At 44.2% G+C, this 23,969-nt stretch overlaps 2 long non-coding RNA genes and 1 pseudogene across 2 annotated transcripts; all 3 read left to right on the top strand.

The window, feature by feature from the left end:
- Nucleotides 1–2,848: 2,848 nt before the first annotated feature.
- Nucleotides 2,849–16,385, top strand: LOC146200333 (uncharacterized; annotated as a pseudogene).
- A 473-nt stretch (nucleotides 16,386–16,858) lies between these two features.
- Nucleotides 16,859–19,847, top strand: LOC146200334 (uncharacterized). The gene is made up of 3 exons (XR_014704674.1): nucleotides 16,859–17,079; nucleotides 18,872–19,078; nucleotides 19,710–19,847. It is a non-coding gene; the product is annotated as an uncharacterized LOC146200334 (long non-coding RNA).
- A 2,135-nt stretch (nucleotides 19,848–21,982) lies between these two features.
- LOC146200335 (uncharacterized) lies at nucleotides 21,983–23,905 on the top strand. Its single transcript, XR_014704819.1, has 2 exons — nucleotides 21,983–22,035; nucleotides 23,806–23,905. It is a non-coding gene; the product is annotated as an uncharacterized LOC146200335 (long non-coding RNA).
- The last annotated feature ends 64 nt before the right edge of the window (nucleotides 23,906–23,969 follow it).

The following is a 23,969-nucleotide window of genomic DNA, read 5'->3' on the forward strand; positions in this document are numbered from 1 at the left end:
CAGTTTCCCCGGTGGGGGATCGGCGAGCGACCAGGAGGTGCTCGCGGGAAGTCACCTGTTGTTGAAAGGGATGGCCGACGTTGGGATGGTGACCTGGATAGTCGGCGTGCCATCCGGAGGTTCTCTTGTGCGAGGTTGGCTACAATGTCACGAGGTCGTTGACTGAACGTGTGTCTAGGTGCGTTGGCGTAAAAACCCTTCGGTCCGAGTTCCCGATAAGGGCACCACCAGAAGATGTGTTCAGGTTCCCCACAGTGGTAGCAAAGGCGGCGACTCTCAGGGGCACGCCAGACATCCGTTCGTCGTATGTGTAACCGTGGTGGCCGCACGTACCGCGTTGGTTGCTGTACAGGAATATATTGCGTTGGCTGCTGGACGGGCATGCACTGGGTTGGTGGTAATGGAGACAACGGAGCTTGGACTGCAACTGGGTGTCGGAGAATGTCGACGTAGGTCGGACGAGAATAACCAGGAACAGTGGTAATTTGAGCTTCAGTAACATGCAGAGATGGCTGCGTAACTTGCTCAATCTCTTCGCGGAATATATGTGCAAGAGAATCGCCCCTGGGTTCGAACATTCCAGAAATCTTCTGCAGTTCCTCGCGTACAACTGCACGAATAAGATCTCGGAAGTGGTCAGTATTACTTACAGCAGCTGTAAGAGGCTCGGCAGCAGTCGTTGCGAGAATTGGGCTGTCGTAGACAGCCGAGCGCTGGAGTAGCAATTTTTACATCGTGACCGCCTCTGTTAAAAATGATGTAACTGTAGTTAGTAAGCTATGCACAAGACCAGCAAAAAGCTGTTCTTTAACCCCGCGCATCAGGTGGCGCAGCTTCCTGTCTTCAGACAGCGGCGATCGTGAAGCTTCGGCGGAGGCCAATCGGTCTGCGGTGGAGTCAGTGGAGTGCACGAAGAAACGCTTGGAGTGTTGGTCGCGCCGCCACTGCGGCGCGAGGACGGGCGTAGAGCTTCAGGGACTGTGACCGACGAGCAGGCCGGTGGATGTTACGTTTAGGTCGTAGATATTTGTGCTGTGTGTATTTTAATTTATTTGTTATAGAATTGTTTGGCTCCACCGCGTCGCGAGGCGCTGGCGACCCGTTGCAAAGGGTACAGCCACCATCACCATCACCATCAGACATGTTGGGATCCGCATTTCGAAATAGTTTCGTCATTTCCTCAACATCATGATGAACTCGTTTGGCATCTGTATCCGAGATTGTAGAGTACGTTCTGCTCGTTCGCGCCTATCGAGACTGACATATGCCTCTATGATGAGACGGCGGAACTGAGGCCATGATGTTAATAATAAATAATAATAATAATAATAATAATAATAATAATTGGTTCACTGGAAGGGAAAGGCGCAGTATCTGTCACACATGTGTCTGTGGACACCTGAACCGCGCCGTAAGGGAAGGGAGGAAGGTAGGAGTTAAATGGAAAGAGAGAGAGGAGCCGTAGTGGATGGCTACGGAGTAATTTCGAACACCTGGGGATCTTTAACGTGCGCTGACATCGCACAGCACACGGACGCCTCTTCGTTTCGCCTCCATCGAAACGCAGCGGCCGAGGTCGGGGTCGAATCCGAGAATTCCGGACAGTAGTTGGCCGTCGTACCACTGTAACACCCCGGCGGGGTGATGTTAATGTGCCTTCTCGGTTCTCATACCATGTCAAAACATGGTGTTCCAGGCAGAAAATGGCATTCCGTAGCTTTAAGTGGTCATCCCAGTGATTAAAGGATGCGACTCGTTCGAACTGAGTTAGCCAGTCCTCAACGTCTTCATGCGCCGTGCCATGGAACGATTTCGGCACTGGGTGTTTTGAAGGTAAACAGGAGTACCTTGCATGACCGACGTAGTGCTTTGCGTGGTTGGCCGGAGGCTCGTTGTTGAAGTGGACTCTAAGGGCCCGTGTTCGGGAAGAAGGACCAGGTTCCTCCGGCTGGCGCGATGAACTGGCGGGTCCACCGGCAAAAACTCAGTGTCGCTGGTTCGCGGAGGGGTGTGCGACATTGAGAGGTCAAATACCCAGCACCTCCACCAAAACTGTCACAAAGACATAGATTTATGGGAAACCGCAACAGGGCAGAGACACACAGTCAAGACAGGGGTTCACGGGAAACGGTAACATAGAGACACAGGATCAAGAGTCCACAGTCCTAGCTAGTCGAAGCGAGAGTTTACAACTTCTTCGTCTTTCAATCGCTACCTCAAACTGCCAGATGGCAATATTGCTTTGAGTTCACACTGCATGTTTTTAACAAGGCGCGATCACATGATTCATGCTGAGTTAAACTACTAATCAAAATAGTCAGAAATGTGAGAGCAATTGCGCACCTGCAAGGACAGTCTACTCAACTAGGCCACCAATATTGCACTAATAGCCCTTCGGACTTCTCTACGCTCATAAAGCGTTAGGTTTTTCTTGCTTTTGGTGGAATTTGCAGTACCTTTAGTGTGTGTTTTGATGCCTGGTTCTTTTACTCATGATTACTTCCATGCGCTATGAGATTGATCACTTAGGAATGTAGCATTATGACCTCGGCATTTGAAAAGAATTGGGTTGAAACAAGATGTTTTGTATACTAGGCACGTTCTAGCATAGACCTGTACTGATATAGCGGATGCCAACTGCGCACTGCAAGCTCCACATCCGCAGTAGTACTACCAGTTCCACTACGCGTACGCAGATAGTATCCGCTAAGCGTATGTATGTCTTCGCTGAGCTCTTTTTATGCCGAATGTCTTAAATATCAATGCTGCGTTTCAAATATTGCACATATAATAACTCTGCCAATAAAAAATTCTTTTCTTTCCACTTTGTACTTCTTTTAGATGCCCTCTACACTGAGGAATTCAAGACATCTTACGGGATGTACGCGTCTTGTTGTTATGATGATGGTGTTCATCCTTGTTCAAGGGGAACTCAGTGAGCACAAGCCTTATTTATCAAACAATCAAGACGCCTGAAAGGTAAGCATAAAGAATTTGCCTAATGCCAACTGTATATTTAAGAATTACAATTCTCTCACCTGCGCAACATAAAACTTTAGGCAGTCCGCTTTTGTGCAGTATTTGAGCGCACTCGTTTCCTCTCTTTTTATGATATTTCTTTCCATACATCTAAAAGGAAGTAATGCGTTTATTTTAATTTGAAAATAGTGACACACACACACACACACACACACGCACACACACACACACACACACACACACACACACACACACACACACACACACACACACACACACACACACACACACACACACACACACACACACATATATATATATATATATATATATATATATATATATATATATATATATATATATATATATTTGTGTCTTTTAGGTGGGTATATCCGCTTATCCCAAACTGAACGACACGTTCCACTTGCAGATGTCTGTTTCTGCTCGTGACCGTTGTATTTAGAGCGTCATTAGGGAAAGTTTAGGAAAAAGATATTTCTTTTGACGTTCATAGACAGGTTTCAGCAATGTGCGCATATATATTATTATGTAATCTTAATCGCGTCACAAGCTCCGCCGCGGCTCAGCGGTTCCGGAAATGGACTGCTTGTCTCTAGGACGCTAGTTCGATATGGGCCGCGGCAGCCTCTATTTGATGGAACCGGAAGGCAAGGTTTCCGTGTATTGTGCAATAAGAGAGCATGCAGGAGAATCCCAGGAGGCAGAAAGTTTCGTAGCCCCCCACTGTTTTGTAGCCTGAGTCGCTTTGTAGAGTTAAACCGTACAAACCAACCGAGCGCGCAATGAAACAAACAGGTAATGTCTATCAGATCACTGAAAGTAAGAGTCGACATTTTCGGCTACGAGACAAAATCCGCAATAATATGTTCTTTTTGGATGAGTATCTGCTGAATATAAAGTAAAAACTAACTCTCCAAGATATGCATGGGAAAGCATGGTACTATAAACTTAATCGCTGGGATGATGGGAATTATCTTTCCCAAGTGCAGTGCGTACCTATTTTATTTGCACTGAGGCATGCCTCGAAGAGCGTGTCTTCGAATGATATGATGTCACTTTTAATTTCACTGGTGCTTTTAATAGACTTGATACTTTTTCATGCCGCCTTTAACAACAAAAAAAAAAATTCTTACGTTGTTTGCTTGCCCATACCCCTCTGCAATGCCTCGGCACTTGAGGGTATCGAAATAAATAAATAAAATGCACGTACACGCGTTGAGGCGCTGACGAATGTTCTCTTTTGTGCAATACAGTGACAGCTGTACAGTACCGTTCCTGGTACAGGCAATAACCGTCCCCGGAAAATATTACCACTGCATGAGGCCTTACGAGGATGAATTGCTCTATGGCTTTAAGAAATGTGTATCCTCATAGCTATTATTTGTGAACTAAAAGGAAAAGTACACCAAAAATATATTCAATGCAACCGACCCCACGAATGGGACAGCGTAAGTAAAATTCCGATAGTCTTAGTGCTTTTCGGTTTGGTGAATACGAAGAAACATTCATGCTGCCCACGCAAACGTAAGAAAATAATGCAAGTCATGACATTTTGTATGTCGGTATCAATGTAACACATTTTCAGCACTACACCCCACGACAAAATTCTTTGTATATCCCTGTTGGCAACCAAAGTATGGGCGCAGAAATATAATTTGAAAGTTTTCAATTACGCTCGTTCACAATACTTCACATCTGCTTAAGGGACTGGTAAATGGGGTTGGAGTGTTCACGGCCAAATCTGTATAGTGTAGAGAACGAAAAAATCCTCGATGGCCTTTGTATAGCCTCAACTTAGCGCCTAAAAATAAGAGGCGCACTCTCAATGCTATTATTATTATTTTTATTCTCAATCGTAGCAAGCACCAACAAAAGCGCAAGTAAATATCCCTGCTGGGGAGGAAAAAATCTAATTTCCTATTTTTTCTTGGCTGTTCATTATTCAACAACGTGGCCAGAAAGTGGCAGAAAGTCAGCCATGAGGCCAAAATCGCCAAAATCAAAATAGTGTAAGAAGCATATTGATGAGACAGCCGAAGTTTGGATGCCTGCACAAATCGTCTCACGTATGAGCCCGTATGAGGTACAAGTGCGCGTGACATGCTTTTTATGCATAGGCAAGCTACCTTCAAACTGTGCTGCAATTTCTGTCGGTGTTTATGAAAACTAAGCTATAAGGTGCTTCATCCTCTAATTTCCCTAATCGCGCTTTACTTGCACGAAGAATATTGAGTACCATGCAAAGGATGCAAGATGTATTGTTTGGTAATGATATATGGATTTCTTGGCTTAGAACGGACTAGGATCATTCTATATAAACATAGAATAAAAAGAATAAGAAAAATATACACACAACAGCATTAATAGGATGTAGCTGCAGATCATCAGTGAAATCAGGGTGGTGAAAAACTTTTATTGCACTCTACATATAAAAAACAATTGCACCGAGCAAGAATGCACAAGTTAAGAATATCAATTCCAGTTTCAGAAATGAAGAATGTATTTTAAATTCCACACTGATTTTGTCTAAACTACATAAGGTGCTATTACAAAAGCCTTTTCCTATTTTATGGAGGAGTTTTCACGCCATATACCGAATACTTTCTGTCCGCGCACCTAGATGTTTGGGTAGAATGAGCCAAATTGCTTGTTTTGCTGTAATCGTTTTATAGCAACATGGTTTTGTTAGTAAATAAGCAGTAAGCAACTGTTCGAGAATGATGTCAGGTGTGAAAGGTTAAGCATGTTTTATAATCTTTCTTAGACACTGCAGCTTAGACGGTATTCAATATTCTCAAAGCCATATTTAAGCATATGTTCGGTTCCTATTAGCGTATTTGGCCACTTTGCGTGCAGGACGCAGCACGCAACCCAATGAGCAGCTAGACGAATTAAGGGCATTCACAACTTTCGGTGACTGCGTAGCTTCTATTTCTAGAAAAAAATCGGTATTACACGAAAATAGTAGTGAGTCTTCAGTGTTAGTCCACCGAATGTAATCATATACCAGGCCCCATTTGAACATATCTTGCCAATGAAATGATTTCTAGGCATAATTCTGTTGAGGGAACATTTCGTCTTCTTCCGTGGCTTTGTGTGGCTGTTGAAGCTGCCAAGAAGTGCGATGACACGCACAACTCAGATTTGTTTTCTCCAGCCAGCTTAATATAACCAACCTCTAATTTTCGTGAAGAATTAGAGAATATACTGTTTCTGTGTCCAAAGGTATATTGTTGTGACTGAAAAATATAAAATGCCTATTATTTTTTTATTCTGTCAGGAGCAACCGAACAGCTTTTGCCTGGGCTTACGCAACAGAAGATTACTCCACTCCAAACGCAATTGAGTCGTTATCAGCTCTTGGTAAGCGAGGGATTGTGTCGACTGCATACTAGAGATCACTTTATTTGAGAAGACTAAAATTTCTGGCGAAGCGTGTCTGTTGCTACTCATTCAAAAAAAAAAAAAAACAATGTAACTTAACTGACAAAGAGTACATTGAGGCAAGTACACTGATAGTAAGCGCAGTGTCTTCCTAATCCGATACTTCAGCATTTTTTACACGTGCTATGTCCTCGATGTGGTCGAAATAATACCTACAACCATTCGGTGCATAAGAGTTTTGCTTTTTAAAGCCTCAGTAAAACAACAATATTATATTGATCCAGTGGGTTTCGTAGTTCGAGGGACATTGAAATAAACGCTAACGAATTAGGCAATAGGCGTTTTCAAGACAATAATGAAATGAAACACCGAAGGCAATTTGGTGTGGTTATAAAATGAACCATCTCATACTAAGACCGTTAATTTGTGCTTCCGAAATGAGCACACTCTTTATTTACGAGCTGTGATGCTCAATTTATCCATAATAGCATCGACCGACGGGCCGACATTTGTGTTTTAAAAAGATGCAGTGTGTTACAAAAAAACATTACTGTTGTCTTTTATACAGTGTTAAACTTCCTGCTATTTCTCTTCGACATTTTCGCGCTCTCTGCATCGAATGTGTATGTATTTATTTATTTATTTATTTATTTATTTATTTATTTATTTATTTATTTATTTATTTATTTATTTATTTATTTATTTATTTATTTATTTATTTATTTATTTATTTATTTATTTATTTATTTATTTATTTATTTATTTATTTATTTATTTATTTATTTATTTATTTATTTATTTATTATCAATACTTTAAATGTCCCAGGAATGGCAATGCTGAGTACAAGTAGCAACAAAAAAAACACGTATCCCTGGTGGATCCTTTATCTATACTGAATCACACATTACTTTTGTAGTATTTCTTTTAGTTATTAGGAAGCAGAAAAGCGAGATGAAGAGGTTTTGTGGCATATCTAATTTTCTGTTCCTCAATATCTCTATTTTTGTCTTCTAAATATGTTATGTTAATTGCCTGGACAGAGACTGTAATACTGACAGCCTTCTAACCTTTATAGCACTTGAAATGTGCTTTCGTTTTCGTTTTAGAAAAAGATTTCGCCGTTGAATACGGGATTGCCGCCTCAGAGCGTGATAACTGCGACATTCTGAGGGTGCCACACCGGGGTAATGGTAAGGTATCGGGTAAAGGTAGAAAACCCGACAGTATTAAGTTGTCGGGGAAGTTTAACAAACTCCGAACTTAAACTATCCCTCTCTCACAGCTTTTATATCCACTCATCCCCTTCCCCCAGTACAGGGTAGCGAACCGGTTGCTTTTACTGGTTAACCTCCCTGCCTTTCCTCCTCATTCTCCTCCTCCTCCCGAGGTTTCAATGTGCTTCTCCTAATTTTATTCTAGCTTGTGAGCTCTGGTTGAAGGCGGGACAAATACACAATGTGAAATCCCTCTGCCTGTTTTTGTTCGACTTGCTCTGCGGACCGGAAAAGTACTTTGTGTATGACAAGGACCTATGCGAAAAGAAATGAGGGGTCCTATGCTACTATTTCTGCAGGGCGTTTACATATCGACAAGAAAATGACATTTTGGACTCTATGTTGTGCTATTTTGAGAAATATACTCTAGAATTGGAGACGTATTTCCTAACTGGCTGACATCGCCCACCGAAATGTCATAAACTCCACCATTACGCATTTTGTCGTCATTTTGTATCGTTGTCGTTTGCGAGTTTTCTATGGTAAAATTGCAATTATAAGCCACGCACATGCGAAGGAAGTGAATAAATGAACGACTGGAACAATATTTGCCATTCCTCGTTCTGCCATGTCTTATAAGGCGTGGCGTGTATCTCTCAATGTTTTGAAAACAGGACGATAATGAGAGGAAAAAACAGCGCTAAATCTGGCGGCTGAAGAAGTTGTTTTCGGGTAACTGAGGCGTTTCCAATTGTCCTTGCGCTTTTTCTTTTTTTTTACAATAATGTCTTAATTGCATTACGGTACCAAACCAATACAAACGAGTTCAAAACTGAACAGTTGGCGTTTGCTGGGATGCCGTCATGGCAATTGCCAGCAATAATTCAACTATATGACTACAGGGTTCCTATCTAATAGAATTTTCGGAGTGATCGCAGTGCCAATTTAATTGCAACTGTTTAAAACATTGAACATCGACAGAAAGCATTCTGTCCAGGGCCACTCGGGGATGGACGTTTCCTAATGCCGTGCTGTGTGCATTCAAAACAGGGGATCCAGCAGGCTTCAGCAATTAATAAATCTGGGAAAGGTTTACGTACTTAGTGTCTCTGGTGTATTATACTATAACAATAGTTTGTGGTGTTGTTAACAACCCTGAGACTAAAATTACAAAAATCAGGTCCTCCTAAGCAATCACATTACCATGTCACGCCAAAGCCGACAGCCAAATACTAGCTATTTTCGAAAATCTGCAATAATGGCTTTGAATGATAAACTTAGAGGACAACAAGATTAAAACAAAAATAAGGAGAAATGAAGGAGGTGTTCCTGATGAGAGAAAGAGTATTAACGCCGTAATTATTTCATGTGTAAATTCTCTTACGGTTTGGAGAATATTGCCTACAGATTAACAGGAATTGAGTTCAGCAAGAAAAATCAATAAATATGTTTGACCCTTTATAAATTCGAAAATATGTTATAAATCTAAATTGAGTGTGTGAGACAGAAAAATAAGTGCATGACTTAAATAACGGCAAAGCACAGTAATATATTTCTATTGTACTAAATGTATCGTTTCAGAAATCTTTGAGCACCACTGCCTGAACAAAAAGCGATGGCCAATAGAGGATTTTCAGCATCTAAAAAATCTTCTCCTCTTGTACAGTGTATATGTTATAAATAACGTTTTCTAACGCAGATTTAGCAGCCCATTCACAGTTTAACGCCATGTACTAGAACAATGAACAATGTGGTATTTCCGCACCTGAAGGCACTTTATGCCACAGTTTGAATACGGTACAATAAGCACACAATTTAACAAACTTTGGACACATACATGACAAGTTAGTGAAGGAAAGAAACCCACAATTAAATATGTTCACCGAATACGAAAAAAATATTACAATACAAAAGTATTTGACACACCGAGATCTGTGCAAATGAGGGCACCAAGAAAGAGACGCTCTCAATTGGTAAGCAGAAGAAAACCAATCTTGACGTAGAACGATCACATTTGTATGAAACCAGGCCAATATTTTTGCCTAATCATTCTGAAGAATTGAGAATCACTTTGAAAAAATCACACTTTAGGTTGAAATTTGGAATCATCTGCATATTTACATAATATGCAAGTGGCTACAACATCGCACGTGTCCTCAACATAGACGTTAAGAGGTAATGAAAACAAAATTGAGGATTGTAGTACATCCCTTTTAAGACAGCCACAGGATCTCTCATTATCTCAAACTGAAAGGCATTGGGAATGATCTGTCAAGAAATTTCGCAACAACCTAAAAAATCACGCAAGAAAACAATTGTAGAGCTTATGTAGGAATATAGCATCACACATCGTGTCAAATGCTTTTGTGGCATATGAATAAGATTCGCATGAAATAAATATTTTTCAAGTGAAGAAAATTAACGGCTACTTATTTATTTTATGCCCATGTGTCATCGTTATTTAAAGAAAACAGTATGAATGTTCGCAAAATACGAGATAAATTATGCTCAATCATCAATCAATCTTTGTTTTAACGTGCGTAGAAAATCGTGGTCTTGGTAGTACAGCGCTAATATGCGAGATGTTGTGCTGTATGAAGTATTTTCGTAGCTCAGGTCAACCGCTTCGTGATCGAAAGCTGCCTGCTCCCTTGACGGTGGCGATGGTACCGAGTCAGCGCTGATGAGATGAGCAAAGGCGTCTTAATACACTATTTTCAGATGAGGGATCTAATCCCGGCTTCGACGCCCGCTTTTTGATGGAGGCGAAAAACAAGGAGACCGTGTGCTGTATGATCTCAGTGCACGATACGGAACACCAGGTGGTCGAAATTTACGGAGTCCTCAACTACGCCGCCTTTGGGACGTTAAACCCCACAAACCATAAAAAACCACACTATTTACAGATCATTATTTAGCACCAGTCAGCACGGAGGCCGAGGACCACAAGCTACCAAAGCAGCACGCCAATAAGGGGCCTATAGTGGCGCAACAGTGTCAAAAAGTTGCGGGAATATCAGTCCAAGCTTGGCATTTGGGGAAAACAGTGCTTTTTCTAAGCGTCGCCCGAATTGAAGCAATAAAGGGCAAAATGCATCTGTGCAGCATACTCCTTCCGGTGACACCTTATCACCCGAAGTCTGTCATATGTAAGACCTGTCACAAAATCGGACACAGGGCAAATTAGTGTCCATTAGTCGATCAACGACGATGCTCGTATTGCGGTCGCCTCGCGCATGGAAACCTCGAGGTTTGTCCGACAGAACCACTCTGCCGCAATTGCAGAGGTCCGCATGTAGCCACGGACCCAAGGTGTCCTGCTCGGCAGCAGGCCACAAGAACCTTGAGGAATGACATCTTCCGCCGTATACGAGTGTCGCGACGAAAAGATCGCAAACAACAAGCCGAGATTCTACGTGGTAACCAAACGGCGGCGACGACGGCGCACAACAGCCCTGTCAGCATACAGCAATCAACCTCGGAGGCAACTGTGCTTGATAATCAGGATTTCCCTCCCCTACAAAGTCAGGCGTTGCCGAAACACGAGACAATGAACGTAAAACTAAACAGCAAGACGCGCATACATCCTCTACACAATCTGATAGCAATAGTCAAAGGAACGCCACCTCATCCCTAGCCACAGTTTCTGAGCATACCGCGACGGCACCAAAGCAAGTGCGCGTACATCGGGCTCACGCTGAATCTCTCCGTGATACGCAACGCGGCGCACAAATGAATCTTGCGAAAGAACGTTCGTATACGCTACACTTAGATGAAAACCAGCTCACGCACATTATCGAACTGGTCACTGCCGAGGTGATCAAGCGTATGCTGCCAATTTGGGAATGTCACAGGTTTTTCCTAATCAAGAGTGCGAAATTGGGCACACATCATCTCCTGTTCCACGTACCTTTCAGTTTAAAAATGGCAGGCATTAGCGCGAAACCACATGACATTTTTGCTTCGGACTCTCCTACATGGTTATTGCAATGGAATTGTCGGTGAATCCATCGCAAACAAGCGGAACTTCAGAGGAGACTGTCCATCACGTCAACGCCTCCTATAGCTATCCTGCTTCAGGAGACCGCCAAAAATAAGCCCAATTTAATAGGGTACAATTCTTACGGCACCCCTTCCCTAGAGCACCGACGCCCCGGGCCAGGATCGCGAACAGCGGCTCCAATGGCCAATGGGCAGGCATGCGTCCTTGTTCCGTCGCGTACTGTCCATACTGAACTAGATACTTCCGCGTAGTGCACGCAGACGCAGGAGGTAGCGGGAGTACGCCTTAGCTTGGATAGCGACCAACAAGCCTTAGTTTATTCAGTTTATGCGAGATCATTCGGTGCTACGACATATCGAATGGATATGTCTTTTTTAGAGCACTTCTTAAGGATACATCCCAAGGATCGCGTTGTGGTTGGGGGTGATTTTAACGCCATGCACACCAGCTGGGGATATAATCGCTCAGATGCTAGGGAAAGGCACCTCTGGCATCACATTTTCAGAGCGAAATTGACCATAGCCAACGACCTCACTCTACCCACTCGCTTTGGCCAGCACAAAGGTCAACAAGACACTTCCCCAGACTTGACACTAGTGTCTCATCCCAGTGAGATCCTATGGTCACGTGCTGATGATGTCATGGGCAGTGATCATTATCCCGTGGTGGTCTCATGGGCTCCTCGAAGGCGAAAGTCATTACAGCGACAACAAGGCCGTCGAATAGAGGAGCACGTCTCATGGGACGATTTCCGTAGGATGCTCGGTGCGGTGAACGTTCCCAAAGGATTAGACGAGCTCATCACTCAGATCACCGATGCCAAGAAGAAAGCTACAATGAAGCTCTCACTCAAATTTGATGCCCCAAAGCCAGACTCTCACCTTTTGCGTCTGTGGAATCGCAGGCTTCGTGCTCTCAAGGCGTATCGCCGATCAGGCCGGCCATCCCATCGGAGGCGTGCTCTCGCTCGCATTAGCCAAGAAGTTGAGAAGTATACTTTGCACATCGTTCTCCAAGACTGGCAGCTGCTGTGTCACTCACTCAATAAAACAGTTAACTTGTCGAAGGCCTGGCACATATTTCGAGCTATGCTTGGAAGCAAGAAAACGATTTCCCCTGCCCAAATTATGGCCCTGAAATTGAACGTCTCCCCGGCAGAGTTAGCTATACAAGCAGGGAAGGTATTTTTTCCCCAACCTGAAAATGCGGATGCCTTGCCTGCGAACCCCTTATCAGGTACCGTCTGTTGCAGAAGTTTGCGGCCCAACGCGCCGGGCAGAGGAGCAGTATCGCTCTCGGGAGGCGGCGCTGCGCCCGCCGGCGCTGCCTGGTGACACAGCTATAAAGAGTGAGGAAACTTGTTCTCTTCCCCTCATCCCGCGGTTGAGAGCAAAGATGTGCGATATCAACCGCGGGATGAGGAGAAGAGAACAAGCCTCCTCACTCTTTCAACCGCGGGATGAGGGGAAGAGAACAAGTCTCCTCACTCTTTATAGCTACGTCACCAGGCAGCGCCGGCGGGCGCAGCGCCGCCTCTCGGGAGCGATACTGCTCCTCTGCCCGGCGCGTTGGGCCGCAAACTTCTGTAACAGACGGTACATTAAACGAATACGACGTTCCCTTCACATTAGACGAACTGGAGGCAGCACTTTATCACTCCAATCACAATAGCGCCCCAGGACCGGATGTTATAAGCTACTCAACACTTCTGAACCTTCCCAAGTCACACAAACTTGCCCTGCTGAAAGAGATGAACAAATACTGGGCCGACGGTGATCTTCCTCTTGCTTGGAAGAAGTTAGTGGTAATACCAATTCCAAAACCTGGCAAGCCAAGTCGAACATTACAATACTTCTGGCCGATATCACTGACGTCCAACCTTTGTAAGGTCATGGAAAGTATGGCTCTAAGAAGACTTGAATGGTACTTAGACAAGTACAACGTCCTGTCTCTTATGCAAGTAGGTTTTATTCGAGGTCTCTGCGCCCAAGATATTCTCAGAAGGCTTCATAACGACGTTCTCGCATACCCTAGCAGCGCACAGCTCCGAGTGGTTGTTGGGGTCGACGTCTAAAAGGCGTTTGATTCCGTTCCCCACTCGACCATACTTCGCCGGCTCCAGGAAGTGGGGATAGGCGGCAACCTCTGCCGCTTCGTGAAAGCCTTTCTTGCAGAAAGAACCTTTTCAGTAATCGTTGGAGATACTCAGGGTGGTTGGCAACGCAACCAAACAGACGTCCCCCAAGGAGCTGTCTTATCACCAGCTCTCTTCAATATAGCTATGTCAGGTCTCCCGCCAATGTTGTCGTTGATACCTGGTCTCAATTTCGCCGTGTATGCGGACGATATAACGCTGTGGACCAATTCAGGGTCCCCCGCAGAGCAAGAACAAGCCCTACAGACAGGCCTCAATGCCGTCCATGAATACATCGAGAAGTGGGGAATGAAAACTTCTCCGGAAAAAAACCGAGTATGTGGTTGTCATAAACGGCCCGCGGGTACGAGCCGAGGCCGAACGCAAGCTTATCTCTCTTCATTTAGGGCACTCGGTTATTTGCCAGAAACCAACAATCCGTATACTAGGCATGCTTATTGACGAGGATGGAGAAGCCAAAAGCTGGCTTCATAACACGATGCTTAGCTGTCATCAGGCTTTACACCTAATGCGCCGCGTCTCCATCAGATGGCATTAGCACTCATAACATCGAAAATCCTGTACGCATATCCGTACATGCGACTTAACGCGACCCAACGCCTTCAGCTTGAGCGAATCAATCGGAAGGCGTGCGCCTAGTTACTGGTCGGCCACAGTACTGCCCAGTAGTGAACCTACACGCATGCAGCAATATCAATGCCCTTCAGGGTCTGGCAGAGCAGCAATTGCAAGCCCAGCGAGTCCGTCTCTCCACAACGGCGGCTGGCCGACAGATCCTGCAGGCATTAGGCTACAACGTTGACAATTTAGAGCCACTTTCGTCCGCCGCCCCAACATGGGAGTTGAATGACTTAGCACATGGTATACCATTACCAATGAATATGAATTCGGCTAATCCTCAAAGGCGCAAAGCTGCCGCCAAACGTCATAGGAAGATGTCACACAAGCTAGCCCAGGAAGGAGCTATCCAACTATACACAGACGCCGCTCAGTTTCAACACTGCGCAGCTATAGCTTGTCATGACTCTGTGTCAGATACCTCGGTAGTTCAGCGGCTTTCCGAGGAACACACTGTTACCAATCTCGAACTCATTTCCATACGACTTGCCATTACTCGAATAGTAGCAAGACAGGATCGGGCTCCGTGCACCTACCATGGTTACACAGATTCACAAGCAGCGTACACTGCATGCCGCGCAGGGGGAGCAGACTATGCCATTTGTAACACTATTCGAACACGAGCCCGTCGCCTGAGAGAGGAGGGCTACACCCTAATTATCAAATGGATTCCTGCACACGAAGGAATCACTGGAAACGAAAAGGCACACCAGGCAGCGCTCGCAGCAGCTCTTTCCGCACCTTTGCCTGGATCCGCATTCGTTTCCGCTTCGTGGCCTCCTGAGGACGTTACGCATCTGTCGTCGCCTCATATGGATAGGGCGGAGACATGGCATCGAGCACAACGCTATCGTCGAAGCATACTCTAGCACTTGGCCAACCCTGAGCAACTGTATCGCCGCCCAGATAGCTCATTCCGGAGAGTGGAAGCAGTACTCCTTCGCGAGCCCAGACTGGTCAGCTTCTGTCACCCGCGAAGCTGCACCTCATAAACCCGCAGGTATACCCTTCTCCTCAGTGCCCGGCATGCCCGGCCAGAGGCACGGCCGAACATCTCCTGTGGAGCTGCCCTACTTTTGACGCAGTACGCGAGAGAGCACTCAAGTCCCTGGGCGGGCTTCGACCTGCAACCCTGCAGGCATGGGTCGATCCCCCATCGCACATCGGGCCATCAGACGCAACCCGGCTCTGGCGAACTTTTCTTTCTTATTTCAAGGAAGAAGAAGGACCAGGAAATTACTTCGCGGAGCCGACCTCGGGACGACCCTACCTCAAGAAAGAAGTGGACACCGGTCCCTCATATCTATCCCAACCTTCACCCCCACCCCCACCCATACCCTCACCCCCACCCATAACCCCTCCCCCACCCCTACATCCATGAAGCAATTTAGTTCTGCCGCAAGGTAAACGCCTACCGTAAGCAGAAATAAAGACGTAATAAAAAAAAGGCTGATGATCTGCCACAATAGTCCCATATGGTCATCGCCAGTGATCGGTCCAATATAAGTTAAAAAGGGGTTTATACTTACTGGTATAATCTGGCTACCCTCTGGATTACCAATATGGCAAACACTGTAAAAAAAGCCGTAATTTTACGCAGACAATCTCCTTGAAAGAACGTCAAACGGTTCTGTTTTCCTCAATACGTATTGAACATCCGAGAATTGGCGCACGGATGAAGGAGAATGTCCTTATAAGCATTTCAGACACTTCCGTTTTACTCAATAAGTATTGAACATCCGTGAATCGAATTTCAGGCGCTTCCGTTTTATTCAATACGTATTGAAAATCCGTGAACCGGGCATGGATGAAGGAGGAGTTCACGCCACAGCGACGCCCGCATGCCCAAGTATGGAAGATCCCCAAGCATGCACACTGTACATGCTCCCACGCCTTCCCGCCGGGCTGGGCTTCTCGAACCACCTGCACAAGAGCAACATTCCAAAGCCGTTTCTCCTCTGGCCGGATGCTGCTGCTGTCAAGCATAGTACACACAGCAGCATCACCTAACGCGCAAAGCAAAGCGCTCTCGGCCGGTGATCGGAGAAGCGCATTCATCGCGGCCGCGGCGGCGGTATTGCAATGGAGTCAAAATACAGGTGCGCCTGTCTGCTATGCGGTCTCAGTGTAAGTTGAGATCGAAACCTCCGCTGGCGTACTTTTTTTTTTTTTTTCATTATTTCGTTCACCTCTTCCCTCCCGGCGCTGCGCCCACGGACAAGTAAGAGGTACTAGACCTTGGGTAGTGCGCCATTTACTATAAAAACAAATAGAAAACTGCTCTAGAAGTCGGCGTTCCCAGGCTCTTCGGTTGTCGCCGTGTTGGCCGATTCGATGTAAGCCAATTTTTTTTTCTTTTTTTTTTTTTAATCACGCCTTGTACGTGTCATCTCCCAGCGGAAAACAACGTTCTCACGCCTTCGCGCTTGCTCCGCACCGTTTGTTGCAAAAAGCCGCCCGCGCCCGCGCCGACGACTGCTTCGTCCCCTCGTCGCTAGGGCAATGACGCATGCGCCGTAGCGGTTGCGCACTGCATTCTCGCGCCTTTTTCAAGTGAGCACAGGGCGTGGACGTGTGGAGCTGAACGTCTGGACTGCGATACTGCATTGCAACTTTTTATCTTTGACGACCCAGCCATCTTGTGCGCTTGCGAATACATCTGGATCACCGACGAGCAAAAAAAGACAACGTGTTCGCCTAACAGGTGAGAACAATCTTACAATTGTCTTTGAGGTGCAACTCGTGACTGGCTTCGTACGGGTGTCTAAGAGCAGTGCTGCGCGTTTCGCAAAGGCGCCATTCAGGCGGTGCAAACGTTTTATTCAATGAACAATTTTGATACAGGGCGCGCTATCTTTACAAACTTGTTTATTTGCATTGCTCATATGATTTTCGTTTCTCCGCATGATGAGTCCAGACAGAGGAACTACTAGGACCATATCGAAACTATTTTATAGCACTGTCCGACTAAACGAACGTCCGGTGTTGAGCGGTACTTAAGCAGCACACAGCAGCACCTTGGCTTGTATTTTGGTCAGCTGCGGTGATCCGGTGATCAGATTTAAGGAGGCATAAACCACTTGTCTATCGCGAACTAAGCCGCTCATTTGTACCGTGGAAGTTTGTTTTCAACTGGAGCTGTTCGACCGCAGTATGCAATAATAATGCGATAGCGTTAAAGTTGCCGATTAGCAGAAAATTCGGCTAATTGTCAGCGAAAAATCACGGGCGTGTCTTTGGCAGGTGACAAGACATGGTGCTGATTGTTCAGAGGGTTGTGCGCGGGGTGGTCTTCGTATGACAGCTTGTTTGTAAATTATATGACAACTTATTTTTTATTATAGCGTTATTACCGGATGGTGCTGAAAGATGAACAGATGCCCGAGATGTGCGCAGAGCTTTTCTACATGGCTGGCCTACTTTGAACATTTTTCTTATCATAGTAGTGTACTCGGTGGAGCCTTATGTCCAATCAGTCCGTGCGATGCTACGTTCAAGAACTACCGAACCTTCAGAAGCCATGTCTTCAGGCACCACAGAAACCATGCTGAAACAGAAAACATTGCCTTCCTGTGTACTGTGCCATCCTGCGGGAGATACGAGTCATTACAGATGAAGCTTGTGTCACATATTGTGGACCATTTGAAATAGAGAACCGAGTAGAAAATTAGCATGGTGAAACACAGGCACTGCAGCAGATCAAAAAACAAGCTAAGAAAAGTAAAAGCAGCAGCTATGGCTGTCAGAACTGGCAGCCTGTTCAAAAGCCAATTGCCGAAAATGACCATGAAAAAATTGATTTTTTTGAAAAAGGAAGGAAGGAAAACATTCAGAGATATAGACGTGCCGCTTGCAATGGCGTACATGAAAGAAACATATTTTTACCAACGGGTGTTCATCAACTAGGCTAACTCTTTGCATACCACAGCCCAAGTGAAAGAAGAATGGCCATTGTTATTTCACAGACCATTCTTCTACAGTCACGCACATAACTTTCTTGGGAAAGATGTTCAGGTAAGATAAGGAGAATGGCTGCAGTGAACAAGTTGGAGTTGTGAATATTCAGTTCTGCTGACTGATATGTGAGGAAACCAAGCTATGCTGTGAAAGATCTTGCTTTTGCGAATGAAAAATTTGAACATTACAAGCACAGACCTTGTGCAGAGCAGCGAAAGTTGTGGAAATCCTAGGGTGGTGAAGATCTGCAGCTAAATTTAATCAGTAAGATGTAAATGGGCATCATTTTATGAGAACTTTTAAATGTTTATTTTTTTTCCCGATAATTTGTTTCTTTGGTTTAGGACTGCCAGACCCGCATCACATTCAATGGTGATACTGTGATAGCCGTAGAAAATTGGTAGCATACTGCAGTGTTTCTTGCTGCAAATTTAAATTTCTGCATACATGTCAAAGCAAACATTTGCTTTTTGCCATTGAAGCCTACCAATAATCTTTGCTTGCTAATGATGATAAAAAAATGTTTTAATTTATTCCAGGCCACATTTCAGGACAGTATTGCAATATGCGCTCCACTCCTTGTGAAGTACCTTGACAGTGCACCTTCAAAGGAAATCATGTACCTGCTTGCAGAGCGGCAGCTCGAAGAAACAAAAAGCAACATCAGAGCTGAAACAGATGTGGTAATGCATCTCCTTGCCACATACTTCAAGGACGACACTCGTGCTCTCTACCGTATCTTTGAAGTGAGTTATAAACCCCACTGTACCTCAGTAGTGAATCCTGAGCAATCCATTTTGGAGATTGTAAAATAGTGTGAAACCATTGTGGTGTCAGGTATAACCTAACAGCCTTCTTCGCCTTATTCATTGAAACTTGGAACTGTATGAAAGAAAGAAGAAAGAACTATAATTATTAGAAACCTTGATTATTGCAGTTTGACTTCCCTTACGTCTTTTCAGTATGCTTGTTAGGTTCGGTAGCTACCATATGCTGGCACCACTCTTCTCTACTTGCAAGACTGATGCTTATGGCTATACGGAATAGGAGCGTGGAACCCATCAAAGAAAGGAAACTTCTTAGTTGTAAAAAGAAAAGGTACACCTGTCACCGCCGTTTTATTTTGGTTGAAATACTTAGCATCTGTAGTATGGAAAAGAGAGCTGTACCATTGAAGTTAAATCTGCAGGTGACTGTCGGAATACCCGCAGCTGTATTGTTTGCCGCGTATATGTTCCCAGAAACCAAAGGATTCGGTGCATCGGCTGAGTAAAGAAGCATGGCTATAAAATTAGTCAGTTATCACTGTTTTGGAGCACTATAAACTGTTCTTGTTCGTTGCCACATGAATTTGATTTTACTCCCGTCTCTTATCAGGAAGGCACGAGCATTACATCCAGGATCTCCGATTTGCCGTCCATGCCAGTTATATTTGTACTCGGTAAGCTTGATGACGGTATTTATTATCATGCTTTGTACATATGGATGCGGCAGCAGATTGTGTGGTTGGACTAATTGTAGTGATCCATGCCTTTTCCTGGATTGCTTAGCTCTTCATTCACAAAAAGGCTAACGAATCAAATTAAATTACGGTTTAAATTTTGGGAAGCTGTCTTCATAGGTTACGAGATATTGTCATATATCTAACCAATGGGTATGGGTATATGTTCTTGTAAACTGTAGATATGCGAGCATTATACAAGATCACTATGTGTTCCTATTTCAGTCAAAATGACCATTTGAAGGCATAGACTTCCGAAAAAGAATGGGACAAAGTTGCCACTTCGAGTATTCAAATAATGATTACTATATAATTTTGCGCCACAGGCACATCTTTCTTTTTTTTTTGTTACTAGCATTTTTTATGGCTTACAATACTGAAGTCAATATTTATGTTATTAAAAATTAACCAAAAAATGTCTTCATTTTTTTTTTTTTTGCAAATTACCTGCTCCTTTCATATTGACAGCACCAGTGCGTATGTATGATGCCTTCACTTTTTAGGCTACTTTAAATAAAGCACTGACACTGTGTTGCATTAGAAGCAAAACAAAAATGTTTATTCTATTTCAGATACCATATATGGAAAGCAGTGCGTGTTTTGTGAACAGGAGGCTGTATTTATAGAGCCAGCATCATTCAGTGAGGCAGCTTGCCTGCTTTTCGTGCTGTAATAAGTCCTGAATCTTGAGTATGCAGAGCCAGCGGCAGCGACGCTGGAATTTATCCAGAGGTGAGGCTCTTATCGTTTTTTTTTTTTTTCTGGTTGTATCGTATATATGGGATGAATGTCATTTCTCCATTTAACACTTGATTCTTTGTTTATTGTACTTGTTGAGGCGAAGCATTTCAGGATAGTGCCTTCAAAGGACCATTTGAAAATATCTTTCCTCCTGGCCTTACTTTTCTTGTTGCTTTTAGAATTGATTTATAATTATGTGCTGTATATACTAATGCATGTAACGTTACTTTTCTAGTCTTGTTTCCAGGACTCAACTTTTTCATTAAGAAAATAGTATTCCCTATCTTGTCAAATTCAGCAGTGGTGCAGGCAAGAAAACATAATTTCTGTGCACTTCTATGAGCTGGCTTACTACTAGCTTGCCTGCTCTATTGTAAACCGGGTGCTGAGGCTCCTATGGACGAGCCCACCGAGGGTGAATGCAGACGGTGTACAAAGCGATAGGCTATGAATAATGCACGCACCAGTGACTTGACTCAGCTAACTTGCCACTTAGGACGCCCACCCTTATCGATCTGTGAAAAGTGCATCCTTCAGCAATTCCGCCTTCACACAGCAGCCAAACTTTATTTGTACAAACACTCTTCCATGTCGCAGTGCCCTAGCTGTTCACATATATAAGCAGATATAGAATATTGCCTCACACAACGCCATACAGACTTCTAGTCTTCCACTTATTCTTTGCCTCGAACCCCACCATGGCTCTTGCCTCGCGGGACTAGGCCGCACAACGTGCCCTTGTCACTTTCGTCAAGAGCCTTCTAAACACCTAGCCCAAGGGCTTTTTAATAGACACGTTACTGACATGCACCGATGTGATGGCCAGATCTGTTCCTTACTGTAAGAAAAATCTACGAAATATTTTTGCACATAATTTAAGCTCTGTTAGTGTGCAACCTGTCGTAGCTCCAACAAAATATACACCTGTGCCTTTGTGCGTGTTTGCAATTCCCTTTTGTTGGGGGTATTGCAGAATACGTGAATCTATGCCACTGTACATTACGATTTTATTTACTTATATCCAGAGATATATAAATAACTAAAAGAATTTTTACAGGTTGTTTAGCCACTATTTCACCTTTTTCTGCAGCCGAATTTTTTGGAATAGTAAGCAATCAGCGATACACATCAGTGTTCGAGAATTACATGAATGTTAAATAGTTGCACTGAAAACGTTTGTTCGCCTTTGAATATTCTAGCAGAACTACTTAGCCAACTATTCAGTGTTTCATACGGTTTATGAAATACTAAGCAACAAACATAACAAGCATGTTACAATGTATTCTTTGGTAAAACAAACATAACTAAAACAAGTCATTTCTGTTTTACATGCAAATATTTTTCATCTGTCCCTTGTCAGGGAGCAAGTGGCGAGGCGGAAAGAAGTCACTCACCAGCGTCCATTCAACAGTTATGAAGTTGGCGCAGAAGCTTCGTTCCATCTCCTGATACACTAAGCATGTATGTCAATTTTCTCATGGTTGTTCTTGACTGCACGCCTTCATGGCTCTCTTGATCTTTTTTGATGAATTCTTGCTACGTTAAAAACAACTGATGCCTCCTCATTTATATATGTGTGTGTGTGTGTGTGTGTGTGTGTGTGTGTGTGTGTGTGTGTGTGTGTGTGTGTGTGTGTGTGTGTGTGTGTGTGTGTGTGTGTGTGTGTGTGTGTGTGTGTGTGTGTGTGTGTGTGTGTGTGTGTGTGTGTGTGTGTGTGTGTGTGTGTGTGTGTGTGTGTGTGTGTGTGTGTGTGTGTGTGTGTGTGTGTGTGTGTGTGTGTGTGTGTGTGTGTGTGTGTGTGTGTGTGTGTGTGTGTGTGTGTGTGTGTGTGTGTGTGTGTGTGTGTGTGTGTGTGTGTGTGTGTGTGTGTGTGTGTGTGTGTGTGTGTGTGTGTGTGTGTGTGTGTGTGTGTGTGTGTGTGTGTGTGTGTGTGTGTGTGTGTGTGTGTGTGTGTGTGTGTGTGTGTGTGTGTGTGTGTGTGTGTGTGTGTGTGTGTGTGTGTGTGTGTGTGTGTGTGTGTGTGTGTGTGTGTGTGTGTGTGTGTGTGTGTGTGTGTGTGTGTGTGTGTGTGTGTGTGTGTGTGTGTGTGTGTGTGTGTGTGTGTGTGTGTGTGTGTGTGTGTGTGTGTGTGTGTGTGTGTGTGTGTGTGTGTGTGTGTGTGTGTGTGTGTGTGTGTGTGTGTGTGTGTGTGTGTGTGTGTGTGTGTGTGTGTGTGTGTGTGTGTGTGTGTGTGTGTGTGTGTGTGTGTGTGTGTGTGTGTGTGTGTGTGTGTGTGTGTGTGTGTGTGTGTGTGTGTGTGTGTGTGTGTGTGTGTGTGTGTGTGTGTGTGTGTGTGTGTGTGTGTGTGTTTAACCATGATCCTGGAGACAGTGTAATAATTGAAAATTCTGCGTTTCCGTATCACTTAAGCTTTTTTCCCATTTCATCTCGTGCGTGACTTTCAACAAGTATTTTACCTTTTTTACATAGAGAAAGTAAAAGGCATGGCAGATTTAGCATGTAGTAATACATTCGAAACATGTGCCACTTGCTTCCCAATATTGAGTGCAGAGAAAAATGAACGTCCAGGGGTAACATTCAAATGCCAGCGTCCCATTTGTCGAAAGTTTGCTCATGGAAAAACTGAAACAGCTGACCTACCAAAAATGGTTCTGACTTCTGCAATAATTTTGCCCTTGTACAGTGGTACATTTAAGATCACTGATAGTCACTCAGTTTTTTTTTAAGTTTAAACTCAAGTCCTTTACCCTATCTAAGCGTGCAAATTATCAGTAAAAGGTTTTTATATGTCTGACATCCCTTCTTTGCATGTTAGTTTCGAACCCGGGTACTCTGGCACAGTAGTCGGGCGTCTTACCACTGCACCACCCCGGTGGGGTCACCTCGGCTGCAGTTTGGTTCATAGATTTTTCATAATTTATTTTATTTCTTGTGTCGGATTCGAGAAACTCAGGTGTTAATTTTATCACTGCCTTAGAAGCGCTGCAAACAACATTTTGCGTCTTTTCGTTAAAGGTGAAAAGTAAGGCGCCCGTGTGTTGTGCTATGTCAGTGCACGTTAAAGAACCCCAGGTGGTCTAAATTTCCGGAGTCCCCCACCACGGCGGCTCTCGTAGCCTGAGTCGCTTTGGGACGTTAAATTCCACAAACCAAACCAAACCAATTCTCCGTCTTTTTCCAGTGCCTAGAATCTAACGGTTCTGAAAAACTATCTTTTTTTGTGCTTTTCAGAGGATCTCAGACAGAATGGCAGATTACAAAAGAGGATGCATGCCCCGAAGGCAGTTTAATGTACGAAGGGAAATAAACCGTATGTACGTGTTCCATTGAATGGGTGTTAAATATATTTGCATACAAAGTCCTACACAATTTGCATGCGTGCATGTTTCTTCACT

The sequence above is a fragment of the Amblyomma maculatum genome, chromosome 2 (genome assembly GCF_055883805.1).
Source record: "Amblyomma maculatum isolate TAMU_Amacu chromosome 2, ASM5588380v1, whole genome shotgun sequence".
Classification (NCBI taxonomy): domain Eukaryota; kingdom Metazoa; phylum Arthropoda; class Arachnida; order Ixodida; family Ixodidae; genus Amblyomma; species Amblyomma maculatum.